Source organism: Anabrus simplex, chromosome 3 (assembly GCF_040414725.1).
Source record: "Anabrus simplex isolate iqAnaSimp1 chromosome 3, ASM4041472v1, whole genome shotgun sequence".
NCBI lineage: Eukaryota > Metazoa > Arthropoda > Insecta > Orthoptera > Tettigoniidae > Anabrus > Anabrus simplex.
In genome coordinates, this window is record NC_090267.1 from 445,739,352 (window position 1) to 445,756,289 (window position 16,938).

At 40.8% G+C, this 16,938-nt stretch overlaps 1 long non-coding RNA gene across 2 annotated transcripts in view; it reads right to left on the minus strand.

Moving 5' to 3' along the window:
* The window catches only part of LOC136867424 (uncharacterized), an 800,122-nt gene that overhangs the window by 428,191 nt on the left and 354,993 nt on the right, over nt 1–16,938 (minus strand). For both annotated transcript variants that reach the window (XR_011017985.1, XR_010859686.1), the window contains exon 2: nt 13,737–13,779. This is a non-coding gene — a long non-coding RNA (uncharacterized lncRNA). The remainder of the gene's footprint in view (nt 1–13,736; nt 13,780–16,938) is intronic.

The window sequence follows — 16,938 nt, forward strand, 5'->3', positions numbered from 1 at the left end:
TTTACCCAGTCTGTGAGTAATTTTATTGACTGTGCCAAACCCGGTTTTTATGTTGTATTTGTGGAGGACCTTGGCAATTCGATCTATGGTGTTGTGAATGTAAGGCAGGTAGCTAGTTCCCTTCACTTCTTCCTTCTGTGAGATTTGCTTGATCGTTTCTTTGGGATGCAGGGCTCTATGAATCTGCAAATCTCTGTAACCATTACCCTCGAACGTGATTTTGAGAATGTCCATCTCCACCTGGATATTTCATGACTTGCAAATTCGTCTCGCCTTCTTGGTGAGTGCCGTGACAGGGCCTTGTTTTTGTACTGGATGGTGGTGAGAATCTGCATGACGATAGCGATTTGTGTGGCTAGGCTTACGATAGATGGTATGTCCTAAGGAGACGTCTGGTTTCTTTCTTACTAGGACATCCAAGAGAGGAAGGCATCCGTCCGACTCCATCTCCATTTTGAATTTAATTGAAAGATGTTGCTGATTTAGGTGGTTTGGATTTAAATGAAGTTTCTCAGGACCTTCTGTCCAGACCACAAATATACTATCAATATACCTCCACCAAATCATAGGTTTGAGGGGTGCTGAAGCAATAGCCTCTTCCTCAAAATGCTCCATAAGGAAATAATCAATCAATACTGATCAGCATTTAGGGGAGTCGCCCAGGTGGCAGATTCCCTATCTGTTGCTTTCCTAGCCTTTTCCTAAATGATTTCAAAGAAATTGGAAATTTATTGAACATCTCCCTTGGTAAGTTATTCCAATCTCTAACTCCCCTTCCTATAAATGAATATTTGCCCCAGTTTGTCCTCTTGAATTCCAACTTTATCTTCATATTGTGATCTTTCCTACTTTTATAAACGCCATTCAAACTTATTCGTCTACTAATGTCATTCCAATTCCACGCCATCTCTCCGCTGACAGCTCGGAACATACCACTTAGTCGAGCAGCTCTTCTTCTTTCTCTCAATTCTTCCCAACCCAAACATTGCAACATGTTTGTAACGCTACTCTTTTGTCGGAAATCAATAGCCACTAGGGCGAAAATGGACTTCCCATAGCCACTCCTTCCGTCTGTTCGTTAAAGTACCCACCCCACAAGGAATAGATGGAAGTCATGCAGTGGAAAATTAGCTTAGTAATGTCCTCAGGGAACAGGTGTTCGATGAAAGACATGACCGAATCAATCGGCACTTTAGTGAACAAGGACTCCACATCGAAATTCATTGAAAGTGCATTAGGTTGAAGGGTTATTGTTGACGAAATACTGAGAGTTCCTAACGTATGATTCAGTACGTCCTATGTGTGGCTGAAGCAATGTTCTTAGGTATTTAGCCAGAGCATGCGTAGGTGGACATATCACACTAACCATAGGCCTAAGAGGAACATCTTCTTTATGGATCTTGGGAAGTGCATATAATCTAGGAGATACTGCGTCCCCCGCGGACACATGTTTAACCTCCTCCTTTGGAACTGAAGATTGCCTTAAGGGCATCACGGTGGCGTTGGAAACACGAGTGGTAGAGTCACGTGTGCTCAGTCTGTAAACAGGCTCTGACAGTATAACCGAGATCTTATTCTTATACTCGTCACTGTCCATAACCACTGTCGCATTATTCTTATCAGCTGAGAGAGAAAGACGATTTTGAACTGACCAAAGTTCTTTCAGTGCTCTCCTCTAGCCTCTTGTTAAATTGGGCGCGGGTGCAACAGTGGACCTTATGAGTCTCACACATTTCTGTCTTAACTCCTCAGCCTCATCCGTAGGTAGTTTGTGGATGGCTGCCTCAACGGAAGTAATTAACTCCTGGGAATTTTAGAGGGAGCGACAGCGAAATTAAGACCCCAAGCGAGAACTGCCGTTTGGTTCTCGTCCAAGAATTTCTTGGAAAGATTGATTCTTGCAAAGATTGACGACAGTTTTACTAGCATCCGGGTTCGTGTGAGAGACCGCCTGTTTCTGAGCTCGTCGGAGGAACATAGATTTCTCTCTGAATGACAACTTGTTGAATTTGCGTTCAGGCTGCATAGCAGTAATGCGATCGAAAGGCAACCTCAATTCTTGCGAGAGAGTGTTGTTTAGCAGCAGGTGTAAATGAAACAACTCTCGGGAGACTGAGTCCAGTTCCTTACGAGTGTAACGCACTCTCTCGATCACAACAGCCTTGTTAGAGCGTTGATATAATCTCCTGGCCTTCGGAGTATTTAATATGTACTTCAGATTAACACAGTTGGGAATGGTGTTATGGTCCCGGCATCTCAGTAGAAAGCATAAAGAAGAAGGAATAGATTTTTTCTCCTTAATTTGCTATATTTTAGGGCCTTATTAAAAGTATCCAGAGGTTTCTAGTTTTACCATTGGTGTTTTCACGGACCGTACTTATAGACTTCGTACTTATGCCGTGTCAAGAAAATAAGGTGAAATTCTTTACGTTTAGCAGAGAACTTTTCTCTGTGTCATCAAAAGAAAATCTTGACTGTTCATGAGAACCTTCCCACACGGCACAAGCCCAAAAGCCTACATCATGTCTATTTTATGTAGCTATGTAAGTAGGTATGTATACAGATTTTATGGAATATGCATGTGGACTCGCGGGTTGATGAAAGCCCCGATACGGCCTGTATATCACGAAGGAAGTGCTCTGAATAACTGGAAATAATATTACGCTTCAGTTTTTGGAAGCTTGGGCTTGTTTATAAGGAAACGCAGACATTTATTATTGCCACAGAAACGTATTAATGTATGAGAAAATGGCAGCTTGTAATACATGCCATACATAGTAATCACTGATCATTGCGCGTGATGCATCATCTCCAAGAGTGAGGTAGAAACACTACTACAATATTTTATATCCTTAATGGAATATGTGTCCAGAACAGAACGCGAGGGCAGAATTCAACAATCCTCCGAAAGGAAACAATATAATATACGAGAGAAACTCAGTTCTTTTTCTTACGACCTTAATCCTTAGTGTAACATAATTTTAGGATCTGGTAGGAAATGATGAGATTGGGAGAAGCCTTCACTCTCCTCCATAGTCGCAACACATTCGGTGCACAGTCAACACAGAACCATAGCATTGTTGAACATAGCATTATTGAAGAGGTCGTTCACTGTGCAGTCCGCGTTGAGTTAATATAAGAAGGGTACGAATTGTTTTCGCTATTCCCCGTACACCCAGCACGCGTCCGAAAGGATTCCGGGGGCAATCAAGCGTGCTGACTCTCTGGATGGTTGCCACGGGTGATGGCGGGGAGGGGCCATCACTATGGGGAAGCCTGTTGCGATCGCAGCTGGTACTACCCCACAGTGTTTGTTAACATCGTCGGGGTGACAGTCGAACTCGACATGAGGTACTGCTCCTCAGAACAGGGGTTTTCTCTGTTTGAGGATTCAGTCCCGAGTGTCGGAAACGACTGAAACCTCGGGGATATTAACAAATACGCGGGATGAGGTGCGCGTCCGAAAGGATTCCGGGGGCGACAAAGCGCATCGACTTACTGGTTGGTCGCCACGGGTGATGGCGGGGAGGGGCCATCACCTCTACGAATGCTTCCTGGGTTGCGTCAAGGAGACAAGACAACCTCGTCGTATTTGGTGATATGGACTCAGGAGAAGTTCCACACACACTATCTGACAAGAAAGAAGAAACGTGCGGTTAATCGACAAAATGACGCACTTTCAGTTGATGTGAAGAGCTTCAATTGTAAAATTTTGTTATTATTGGATGATAAAATCTATGTATGGATAATTTTGTCTATCCCTATGATATTCACTAAATAAAATTCAACATCACCGTTCTTAACTGAAGTATTATTTAATATTAAAATAAAAAAAGGCTCAATATATTAACACTGATGGGTTATAGAAAAGCTCACAACCATAGTGTTAACAGGAGACTAAAGATAATACCCATCTCCCATAATTTCGGAAACCATAGATCCGGAGAGGGTATTGATTATTTTAATTTTACTTTTCGATACATGCAGTTTACAAAACTGAATATAGTATAATTGAAGAACATGCACTAAAATCACAAATAAAAAATAACGTGCCCGGAAAATATGAATCAAAATTGAATATGTGTAAGTAATTTAGAAATTGAACAGAGAAGGAATGGCCTGAAAGTGTATTAAAACTATTATTGTACGAAATGAAACTTCTCGGACATGCTATCGAGGAAACATGACACCCGCCCCAGAGAGTCCATCGCAACAGTTATTCTTAGTCCCTCCAGATGTCCGACTCCTGAAATGAAAATTAATATTGCCTCTCGAAAGAAAAACAAGCAAACGTGCAGACTAATAGGACTACGACGATACACTAATTATATGTATTTTCTATAATCTACGTACGTAAGTGCTCTACTCTTAACGGAGTTATATTTTCTAGTTGCCTCAGCTACAATTCTGTTAGTAACTAGCATGTATAACATTTCTTCCTACCACCAATTTATTACTGCACTTCCCTTATAATGACGAATAATTTTGCAATTTTTCCTTGATGCATTCTCTGTTCAATACAATCGTATACAGCTGAAATCGTTACCAATTTTTCTCATACCCTCCTCATTACTTCCCTTGTCTCTGAACAATCTTTCATAAGGTGTGCCCATCCCATTTCTTCAGAACATAGTAAAAGTTTATTTTCATCTGTCTATCTTGTCTGTTTGTTTTAGCTTTGTGTACTTCCATTAATGACCATATTATGCCTCTCATTTCCTGATTTGTTATATCATTTTTATTTATCCTCATTATCCCAATTCCCCTAGCGACCTCTTATTTTTACACTGCGAAGCAAATTGTTGCCCTTCAATATCACTAAAATGTAGAACTATTATTTTACATATTCTTAGCTGCTCTATACAATACATTTGCCAATAGTATACAATTCCTATCGTTTCCAAAATGTTCCGTACCTCATCCACCCAACGTCCTTGTTTATGATTTCATTTATTGTTGGTAGGCATTCAGGGGCTGCCTGGCCGAGGCGGTAAAGGCGTGCTCGGTTCGCTCGGAAGGACGTGGGTTCGAACCTCCGTCCGGGAGTCGTAAATTTAAAAGAACGAGATTTCCACTTCCGGAGGTGCATATGGCCCTGAGGTTCACTCAGCCTACACCAAAAATGAGTACCAGGTTAATTCCTGGAGGCAAAGGCGGCCGGGCGTAGAGCTAACCACTCTACCCCATCATGTGCCGAGGTTAACAATGGCGGAAGCCTTTACCTTCCACTCCTCCAAGGGCCTTCATGGCCTGTAAGGAGGTGACTTTGCTTAGCTTTGCTTTGTTGGTAGGCATTCTGTAATACTTCACCACCTGATCCCAACTTCAGTCTCAGCCAATATTTGACTATGTTTTTAACAATATACTAGAGGACTCGTACTGCTCCGCGGCATTCGTTATAAATAGGTCAGATAAAACGTCTTGATATGTCTGTCGTAGTCATATTGTTCTGCCTGCCCTTTTCAATGGTTGTATGAACATTTAATAAGCATGCGTTATGGTATGCCACAGTTAGTAGTCATAATTGATCTATTCTGACGTCATGATGGCGTCTGTTTGGTAAAAATCTATCCATATCTTCACTTATTAATCCTGCAGTTCCTGAAGCAAAGCTTGGTATTGTGTGAAAGGAAGGCAGCGGTATTTTTTATCGCAGTTCTTCTATACAGAACGGTGCTTTGTGAGTTCATACGTTAGTCTCCAAGGAGCGCTTTTGCCAGCTAGAGAACATTTTAAAGATGCATGGCCTTCACTCTTTCCAGTGTGGATATGTTATCCTTCAATAGGTGTTGCCAGATAATGTCTAAGGCGTATGTCATGATGGGGCTGTTTGTACGTAGATTTTACGCTTATAATAATGTTATTTTCTTTACGTCCCACTAACTACTCTTTTACGGTTTTCGGAGACGCCGAGTTGCCGGAATTTAGTCCTGAAAGAGTTCTTTTGTGTTTCAGTAAATCTACCGACACAGATAGGTCCTACGGCGACGATGTTTAAGTATTTGAGCACCTTCAAATACCACCGGACTGAGCTAGGATAGAACCTGCCACGTTGGGGTCAGAAGGCCAGCGCCTCATCCGTCTGAGCCTCTCAGTCCGGAAAATAGTTTTTACTTTTAGCAACATGTAAGTTATTAGGAACGTTATGAAATATGTCGAATACATTTGGAAGTTGGGAAGGGTTAAAGAATCAAATAGTATCTAGCAGGGAATACTACCCTTTTACAGAGAAAGTGGCTCTTTGGCTTGATAGGTAGTAATCAAACATGGCTGCATACAATGACATTACTAAGGTTGAAAATCACATAGGCTATATCAGAACATTAATGAAAGTGTTAGTCGCTTAGCAACCTGCTAAGTACAGACTGTATTGCGGGTTAGGGTAAGCCTTCGCCTGCAATTATTGGAGTAATCATTCAATGACTTTATGATTACTCGAAGTCAGCTGAACTTGAGAGACCTATCAATGTCTCATGATTCACCGGCAGATAATTCTGGAGAGATTAAAACAGAAATGAAGCAAATCGGTCCAGAAGAACGCACGGACGGATTTTCCAAAACTGTTTATAGTATAGATGTCTGCAGACTTACATCATTGGACATCATTCTCACTCCACAAATAGCTACACAACTAGGTAGTCACATAGCTAGTTTAGCAAATCTACTCACGTGTATAAATTTTCCCTTCACTCACTAGATCTCTGCTCCGTACAACACCCTAGTTTTAAGTAATGCATTAAAACATTTTTATACACTCTGTAGTCAGTGTTGGGCATCTTTTTTTATCCGGAACGTTAACAGCTGTCAGTGAACTCATACTCTTTAGTTTAGCTCTCTTTATTTGTTCTGACCACTTTCCATTTCCACTTAATTCATTCATTTAATTAATTTCCGTTTCCAGTTAGCATATCCAAAAATTGCAGCTGCGATGGCCTTGTTATTTCCCCTAAAATATCTTGTGATGTGCATGGGTTGTCCCGGCCCCGTGGTGCAGGGGTAGCGTTCCTACCTCTTACTCGGAGGCCCCGGGTTCGATTCCCGGCCAGGTCAGGGAGTTTTACCTGGACCTGAGGGCTGGTTCGAGGTCCACTCAGCCTACGTGATTAGAACTGAGGAGCTATCTGACGGTGAGATAGCGGCCCCGGCCTCAGAAGCCAAGAATTACGGCCGAGAGGATTCGTCGTGCTGACCACACGTAATCTGAAGGTCTTCAGGCTGAGCAGCGGTCGCTTGTAGGCCCTTCAAGGGCTGTAGTGCCATGGGGTTGGTTTGTTTGTTTGTTTGTAGTGCATGGGTTGTCCAGGAGGGGACAGATAACTTGGGTCTTGTTTAGCACTACATTCGCAGGAGGTGTCTGCGTTTGATGGAAGGATCCCCCATTCTTCAGGTTGGTCTGGTATCGAGGGACGCCCACTCGTAAGTGGTTGAGGGACCTCAATACAGGGTAAGGTAGGTCGGCGCCAGGAGCTAATTCTTCCCTTGGTGACATCTCTGTGAGCAGTGAGCTCCTCCGTCTGTTAAGACGAGTTGCCTCCGGTGTTCCCTCCACAGGTAGAGTCCTAGCAAGGATGCTCTTGCGGGATCTGAGGCGAGTCCTTGCAGCTTGGTGACCATAGAGTGGGTGTCGATGGTCATTCTCCTGTTTTGTCCTCTCGGCGTCTGCAGCAGTGGCCCTCCAGATTTTTGTTGGGGCTATTCCAACAATCGAGAACAGTTTCTGCACTGGCATTGGTTTTAGGCATCCCGAGATTGTCCTTGAAGTATCGCTGACCGCGGTATCAACCTGCTTAGCATATACTGATGTGTTCCACATAGGAGCGGAATACTCAGCGGCGCAAGTGTAGAAGTCCTCAGGTTGTTTGGTCTGGCTGTATAGATGCTGCCGACCAGCTTCTTAAATGCCATTGCGAACACTGACCTTCTGTTTCGTGGCCAGATATTTCTGCCTGTACGTTAGAGGGCGCTCTAGTGTGACAACTAGATAAACTGTTGCTGGACAATGCTTCAGTCTCTCCCCTCGCCATGTGATGTTCAGATGTCGCCGCGCTTCTTTGTTTCGTAGATTAAACGCACACACTTGTGTTTTACTGGGGTTCGGCTTCAGATGGTTGGCATCATAGTATTTGGAGAGTTCATCTAACGCTGAAGACAGCCTTCATTCTATTTCTTCAAAGGATGACCCCTGAGCAGCTACCGCTGTGTCGTCATAGATGAAGAGCCTGGTGCTTGCTGGAATTAGCTGATCAGTTATGTAGAGTTGTACAGCGCTGGAGCTAGCACGCTGCCTTGGGATAGACCGTACTTCTGGATTCGCCATCTTCTCCTCTTACCCTGTAGCGAGACTTGGAATCTTCTGTTATGAAGGAAGGTGCTGACAAAGGATTTTATTTGGTGGTCCTCTGTAAGACCATACACTTTCTTCAACAGCTTCGTCTGATTACCAGTGTCGTATGCAGCTGTTAAGTCAACGAAGGTGACTCCAGTTATCTCACCATGCTCAAAAGCATCCTCTATGTGTTGGTGCACGAAATCCTGCTTCTTATGGAATTAACTTCTCTTCGAGGATGATACTTATTCGGTTAAGAACCAGGTGTTCCAATATCCTGAAGGTATGGCATAGCATGGAAATACGTCGAAATTGTTTCAGGTCGTCTGGATCTTTCTCAGGCTTGAGTAGTGCGATGACTCAAACTTTTCGCCACATTGTAGGGATGTGTAACTTGGCGACACTCGTGTTCATTAGGATTATTAACCACTCCAATGATTTACGGCCAAAGATTTTTTATCTGTTCAACTCGTAGGTCATCGACACCAGCAGCCTTTTTCACCTTCAGGCTGGAGATGGCAGCTTCAATTTCATCCACGGAAAAGGGACCTCAAAGGAAGTGATTCCCTCTTTCCAAATCACGCTGAAGACTTTCTTTGGTCACTGGGCTGCCGCCTGATTAGGTGTACTCTAGTAAAGTTTTCCTGTGGTTTTACTGTGTCGCCGCTCATGATTTTAAGCAGTTTTCTGGCCTGTCGACTGCTCGAGTTTCTCTACCAGGTTGCTCCGCAAGGCCTTGCGAGTTTCTGTGATGGTTTGCAACAGTACTTCTGCAGCTTGGTAATTTCTTGGTCAAATGGATCCTCTTCATAAAGGGTCTGATATCGTTCTAATATCGGTCTGTCATCACTTGACAAGCCTGGAACAAATTGCGATCTGCATCCTCTCCGAATAGTCTTCCATGAAACTTGCTGGATGTATTCTATAAAGGTGTCGTACATTTCTTATAGTGGTGTAATGTTATTATCTCCGAGTCAAACTCTTCGCAAAACCTCGTGCAGTCAGCCTTCTTGAAGTTAAACCTCCTCTCGAATCACCAAGGATTTTACGGTACAAATGACAGGGCTATGTTGAGTGCGAGGGATGGGCTCTCCTATAGTCTTCACACATTGCCCAGCCATTTCCTGAGACACGAAGCTATTATCTGGATTGTACCCTCTTTTCCACCTACCACTGTTGAAGGAATATGGGAGCTTCGGATCGTGGATCAGATGCAAGTCAGCCTCAGCCCATGTTTCTAGACTTGTTCCATTTGCATCGGAATTTGGGTATCTTCAAGCTATGCTTCTACAGTTGAAATTGCCAATGTCGTAGTTTACGTCCGCGTGATTGAAGTTGGCAGGTGTTTCAAAGGTACAAAAGGCCTCGGGTGGTTTGTAGACTGACGTAATGTGGAAGTATGGAGTGCGGACTGTAAGAAGCTCGATGTCATTGTCTGAGATGATGTTCAGTTTAGGTCTGGAAAAGATGGCACTGCCGTATTTGTCGTGAAGCCTGTCTAGGATTAGTTCCATACCAGAAATTGAAGACATGAGTGCAAGAACTAGATAATGACCACATTTAGCGAAAATTAGCTTTTGACTTCTATTTGTAGCCATAACTGCCCTCTATCGGTTACTATAGAAGTTAATTTCAGAAAGTGCCTATTTTTCTCGCTAGATGGCCTTTAAAATTCAACTGGTTCCTTTCTGAGTGCAAGACTTGGATAATAACCGGAATTATCCAGTTCTTGCTCTCAGTTGCCCTCGTGTTGAAGAAGAGTAAGGAAGGGGGCTGAATGCAGTGAGTTATTGTGTGCTGCAAATGCAAGCTTTAATTCAGAGGTAGGTTCCATTAAGAGCTGCACTTTAGTGCTAAATGTTTAGAATGTATATTACAGAATATTCAGTTTAATGTTGCATTGTATTATACAACAATATTTTAGACCAAAATATTATATTCAAATAAATGTGGAAGTTTGAAGCCCACACTTTATGCTTTTATAAATTATTGTCATTTTTAGATACCGCTACGAAGTTCTACTGATTCCTCTCCAGTAAAGAGTAAGAAAAGGACAAGAAAAGAAGATAACTGGCAAAGGAATGTTAGGAAACGAAATATTTTGAATGGAGAAGAATATATATCAACAGGGAAACTTGTGCCTGTAAAGACAGTTGCTCCAGATTGTTTTTGTAAGAGAAAATGTACAGCCAACTTCTCCAAAGATATTAAAGAACGAATTCTTAGGAATTTAAACAAAATGAGTGATAAGAATGCTCAGGATGCATACCTCATGGGCTTAATAACCTCACATAATATTCAGAGGTAAGCTTTAAATAAATATTAGTTTTAGACATATATTTTGTAGGAGCATTGAACACACAACAATGCAATATATTTTTGTTGTAGAAGGCGCCCTGATCTCAGCATGAAGTGGAGAAGGAAGAAGACGCTTGCTGCAAGAAACAATGCAACTGAGAGAAGATGAGGATGAAGAAATAGGTGTAGAGCCATTATGTAGAGAACTACATTCCGCATGAAATTAAAACTATGCACATTTTTACTGACAACTGTGCAGGGCAAAACAAGAATATTTTGATGGTTCAGTAATTAAATACACTAGCGGCTTCGGGCAGATTTGTCAAAATATATCACCATTTTCCAGAACGTGGAAATTCGTTCATGCCCTGTGATCGTACCTTCGCACAGACTGAGAAGCTAAAACGCAAGAAAGAGTATGTGTTTGTCCCTCAGGAATGGTATGATATTGTTTCATCTGCTTCCCAAAAATTTGCTGTGGTGAAAGTACACCAGGACATGGTATTTGATTTTAAACATCACTTGGTGTCACATTTTAAAAAAATAATAAAGAATGGTACTGAATCATTCAGAATAAGTAGGTACTATAAATTTGTTTATGAAGGGAGAGAGCTGTCTGTTTCTGCTGGTCAAAACACTTTTGTTCATACAAAATGTTGTCTGTTTAAGACGAAACGTACTCCAATATTACATCCCGCCAAGTTGTACCAAACTCCACTGCCTTTGAATAACAAGAAGTACAAAGATGTGATGAAATTGGCACAGAAGTATATTCCACCTGCACACATGAAATGGTATTCCGATCTCAGATGTGAACGCGAGGATGAAGAATATGGCTCTGAAAGTGAGGCATCATACCACGAGTTCTAAAAACTGTTTTCAACCATATCTTACTTAATACTTATTATGTATGTCATGCACTGGGCTTTAAAATTCAATATTTCATAGTTAAAACATTAAAACATGTAATGGCATTCATTCTCCAATTTCTATTCCCGTTTTTGCATTCCTTAAAACATCTGAGTGCAAGAAATGGATAATTCCATCACACATTTTCTCGTTTTTTTATTATTTTTAAATGGAGTAGAGGGTTAAAAATTGAAACATTAGTGTACATTCATATATACTTTCACATTAAACTGAAACCTTTAATGAATTATAGGATTTATATAGTTTTAAATGTTTTTCTCGTTTTTCACAGAAATTAACTTTTGGTTATTAGCTAGTTCTTGCACTCAGGTCTTCAATTATTGGACGGTACCCAGTACACCCCCTGTGTATTTCCTGGACTATCAGCTAACATGACTTACTTCTCTCGAGAATATCCCTCGAAGTTTAAAGAGATAAACAGAAGTGGTCTTGAAAAAAACAATGTTTGTGCAATCTTTTTGGATAGAGACCGGTTGTGAGAGTATCAGCCATCACCACATTTCGTTGCCTTGTCTGACGTTGCCCAGGGTGCACCCGATTGCCATTCATGTCTCGTGCGTCTATAGTTGCAATCTTCATGGAGGTTCCTTTCGTGTACCCCCACTTAATATCTTTCGCAAATACTCTACTTTCCTAACAATTTCTAATCTCGTCTCACCAATCCACCATTGTTGATTCTTAGACAATTTTTTTGTTTTGGTTTCTGTACATTATTTTTAAATTCCACTCTTTACAGTAATTTACCACTTCATTTATACTTCCCCGCATGCTGGCAGGAGTCAGTGTGAGCAGAAGGATGTCATCCGCAAAAATGAGATCTAGAATATCCTGATTCACATGACTTGGATAAACCCCTGATTCGAAGCCTTTCGAATGAAAAACATAATCTATCTACATTCATAAATTTCTAGGGAGCTCGATGTCTGTAATTTCGTTTATTTTGTCAATTTTTCAGATATTCATTCGTTTTAGGTCAACTCAGGTCCATATGAGTGGTTTTTAGCTTTCGTGTCTGTCTGTCAGTCTGTTCCACCATCATGGCAAAACGGCTGCATAGATCTCGACCAAAATTCATATTCAGAGTATACTCATCCAGGAGCTGATTTTGATATGAATATGATTCAAAAATCACGGAACAGACTGGGGGTTTGTTGGGAGATCAGCGAGTTATTTGATATTTTCTCATAGGCTATTGATTTTCTGTAAAATCTGTAGACTACGCTCCTTCAATTAAAATATATTTCTGTTATGTCCATAATTTCGTTTACCCTTCAGATGACAGAAAATTACTATTTCCTGCGACTTTCCTGTTCTGTCGCAGACCGACAGCGAACCTACAGGTTACCATGGCAACGTCTCCAGCTGCTTGCCAGCAGGGAAGTACCGTAATGCCCTTTCGTCATCATTCCTGTAAATTCGTGTTTATTCGTTGGGTAGAAGGCGACAGAGACGTCAAGCTGCAATTCTGCAGGATATTTGCTGAATACCGTTAGAGGTTATAATCGTCTTGAAATAGCCCTAAGGCTGGCTGTCAATATTTCAACAGTACCGCAGAGTGTAGCCCATTGGCACAAACAGTGGCCATAAGCGAGCCAATGTTTATGATTCTAGTTGCCACGTAAGAATGCGAAAGAAATAAAGTAATGTGTGAAAACTGTACCCAAATTTCTTCACCCCATTTTTAGTTTCTAACACAATAAAACGCATACATAGCGGAAATACGAAAAAATATCTTAACACCAACCATGTAGACCACTAAAAAGGGAGTTTGATGATCAAAACTCACCAACGCGCACCTGACATCGGAAGGTATGGGGACCTTCACGTAATGTTTTACTGATAATGCGAAGAGATATACAATCTAGTAAAATCTTCCTTTCTGACTGTACAGTCATTTACGTAGAAATACGTATACAACGTAGAATACCGTAGCGAAGAACGTGTACATTTGCTAGTTAAAACATATTTATCACTAGCACTGTCAATTAGTTATTATATGTACATTTTACTAATTTTCTAGGTTTTCTGGTATATAATGACAAATATAAAATATAACGATAACAATAATAGCAAAATATTAACGAATGTATTTTCCAAATTCACAAGTGTACAAGTAACACATAAACAAGAGATTGCAAATAACCTTAAACATCATTAAAAAAGTTAACAGCAAAATACTCACCGAACTTGTGAAGCAACTGGACACAACCCAGAGAGAACTTGGACTGAAAGAAAAGTTTTGGCACGGTAAGAAATAAAGGGAAGTTTTGAAAGAAAAACAGACAAGTTATTTCTCCTTAAAACCAATAATAATTTAATTAATAATTCATTTGAAAGAAGGTTACATTTGATTGAGCCAAGGACCTACTATTTTTAAAAAACCTACGGTGCACCTTTTAAAGAAAAATCAAATTAACTGAGAAACTAATTAATTAACAGAATTAAGTCTGAATAAAATCAGAATCTGTTTTAGTAGAAGTGAGGGACATCCTCTAAATTAAAACGAAAACAAATTAAAATTAATAAATTAAGAGAAGAACAATTTGCCACCTGGCTGAAATGATTAAGTTCAAAGTATTCACAGGATTTCCTTCTTTTTAGTTTACTACAAGACCACCAACATAACACACGCTCCGACAGCACACTAACACCTATCCCTCTCAGCAGGTCTGCAACATGTTGCGAATGGAGCTAGAATATGGAACTCTCTTCCCTGTAACACTACAGCCATAAAAAGCTTAAATTCCTTTAAGTCGTCTTGCCGTGGGCATCTCCTCAATTTGTTTCGCCAGGGTGAATGAATCTTGTGGAGTGAATATGTGTGTGTGTGTGTGTGTGTGTGTGTGTGTGTACGTTTATTGGGCTTATGTTATTTTGTGGCGTTTGTTTGTAAGATAAGTTTGTGAATATTTTCTTAAATGTACACTGTTATAAAAGTGTGGTTAAGTGTAAAAGAAAACCATGAGTTCTGACTTCTCCACTACGAATAAAGGCAATTACAATAATAATAATAATAATAATAATAATAATAATAATAATAATAATAATAATAATAATAATAATAATAATAATAATAATAATAATAAGAAGAAGGCATAAAAGCATTTAAATATTGTCATGGTCCACCAAATCGACAGGTTAGCTCCCATTTAAGAAGCCTGGGACAATCAAAAGACCGTGTTGAGTATTATGATTGCAGGTGAATAATGTGTCGATGGTTAACATTCAAGGTAATACTAGTCGTTAGTGTGCTGCCGGAGTGTGTGTTATGTTGGTGGTCTTGCAGTAAACTAAAAAGAAGGAAATCCTGTGAATACTGTGAACTTAATCATTTCAGCCAGGTGGCAAATTGCTCTTCTCTTAATTTATTAATTTTAATTTGTTGTTTTAATTTAGAGGGCGTCCCTCACTTCTACTAAAACAGATTCTGATTTTATTCAGTCTTAATTTTATTAATTAATTAGTTTCTTAGTTAATTTGATTTTTCTTTAAAAGGTGCAGCGTAGGTTTTTTTTTTAAATAGTACTTTCTTGGATATTGTTATAATTACTGCACGAAGCACAAGCCAGGGTTTATTACCACTTACTGACACCATCTGTACGTCCTATACGAATTAAACGTGGAACATTAATTATATCTTCCGAACTATATAAGAAACTTATATCGTAGAAATTACAATGACCTGAACAAACTTTTATTTTTGGACTGAAGCGGATAATAAATACATCTTTATTTTACAGGTTATTACTAATGAAATCTAAAACCAAATTGGAGGAATGCAGAAGATTTAGAGCAGGAAATGAAGCCTTACAGGAAATAGATGAATATTATAACTTAGGTTTTATTTAATTATTCCCCTCGGACTCAGCAAGGGATCCTACCTCTACCGCCTCAAAGGCAGTATCTTGGAGCGTGAGACTTTAGTTCGCGGGGTTACAACTGGAGAAGAAGACTAGTGGTCTACCTCGCCCAGGCGGTCGCAATTGCTATGCTCAACAGGGGCCTTATGGAGGGGGGGGGGGGAATGGGAAGATTCGAAGGCATAGACAAGGAAGAGGGAAAGAAATGGCCGTGGCCTTCAGTTAGGTACCATCCGGCATTTGCCTGGAGGAGAAGTGGGAAACCACTTCGAGGATGGTTGAGTTGGGAATCGAATCCCCCTCTCCTCAGTTGACCCCGTTTCAGTCCTCGTACCACTTTTCAAGTTTCGTGGCAGAGCCGGGAATCGAACCCGGGCCTCCGTGGGTGGCAGCTAATTACACTAACCACTACAACACAGAGGCGCACTACTTATGCATTTATTTAGTGTGTGGCTTTTAGAACAGAGTGTGCCCGAGGACATATTCGGACTACCTGGCGAAATTCTTTCTATATATCGTCCATGGACGACTTGCGCGACGGGGTGTGAGGAGGTGAAGAAGAAGAAGAATAAGAAGAAGAAGATGGTGATGATGATGATGATGATGATGGTGATGATGATGATGATGATGAGGTAGGGGGAGGGTGAAAACATGTGTCGGTACAACACCCAAGGGTCTACTCAAGAATTAACATCTCCATCCGACGGATGAAACACCATCCAACAGCGTAATATCCCTTCACTGTGGAGAGGTTTGAAATTTAATTGAGGCTTTGGACCCAATCTAGTAATTAGAAATTGTATACCACCACCACCACCACCACCTCTCCTACCCTTCCGGCCAATATTCTGATTGTGAAATTTCTTTCCACCAAAGGGACTTAAACAGGCTAGGCTCGGTGTCATACCATGTAGACTCGACACCTTAACATTCATGGCCACCGGATGGACATTAATTGGGTAGTAGAACATAATACTGGTAGAAATAAGTGGAAGATAAAATGCTTACTAGCACAAGCAAGGAAGGCCTTTCTTATTGGGAGAAGACATTTGTTCACTTTGAACATGGATGTACGTATTAGAAAGATGTTTTTGAAGACCTTTGTGTGGTGCGTAATACTGTATGAGGTTGCAACATGGACAATAACAGGTGCAAACAGACGAAGAACGGAAGCTTTCGAAATGTGGTGTTACGGAAAAATACTGAGGGTGATATAGATGGGTAGATGATGATTTTAGTGGTTATTATTGTTTTTAACAGGATTACGAATAGGGAAGTGCGTAATTTTTTTAATTTTCTTTACGTCGCACCGACACCGTCGATAGGACAGGAAAATCTAGGAGTGGGAAGAAAGCGACCATGGCATTAATTAAGGTACAGCCTCTGTATTTGCTTGGTGTGAAATGGGAAACCGCCTTCGGGGCTTTATTCATTTTATTTATTTAATTGCCTAGTTTTATTGGGGGAGAGAGTACGGGTGGGGGCGAATGGAAGTGGGTCCCTCGAGCGGGTGCCCCTGACCCT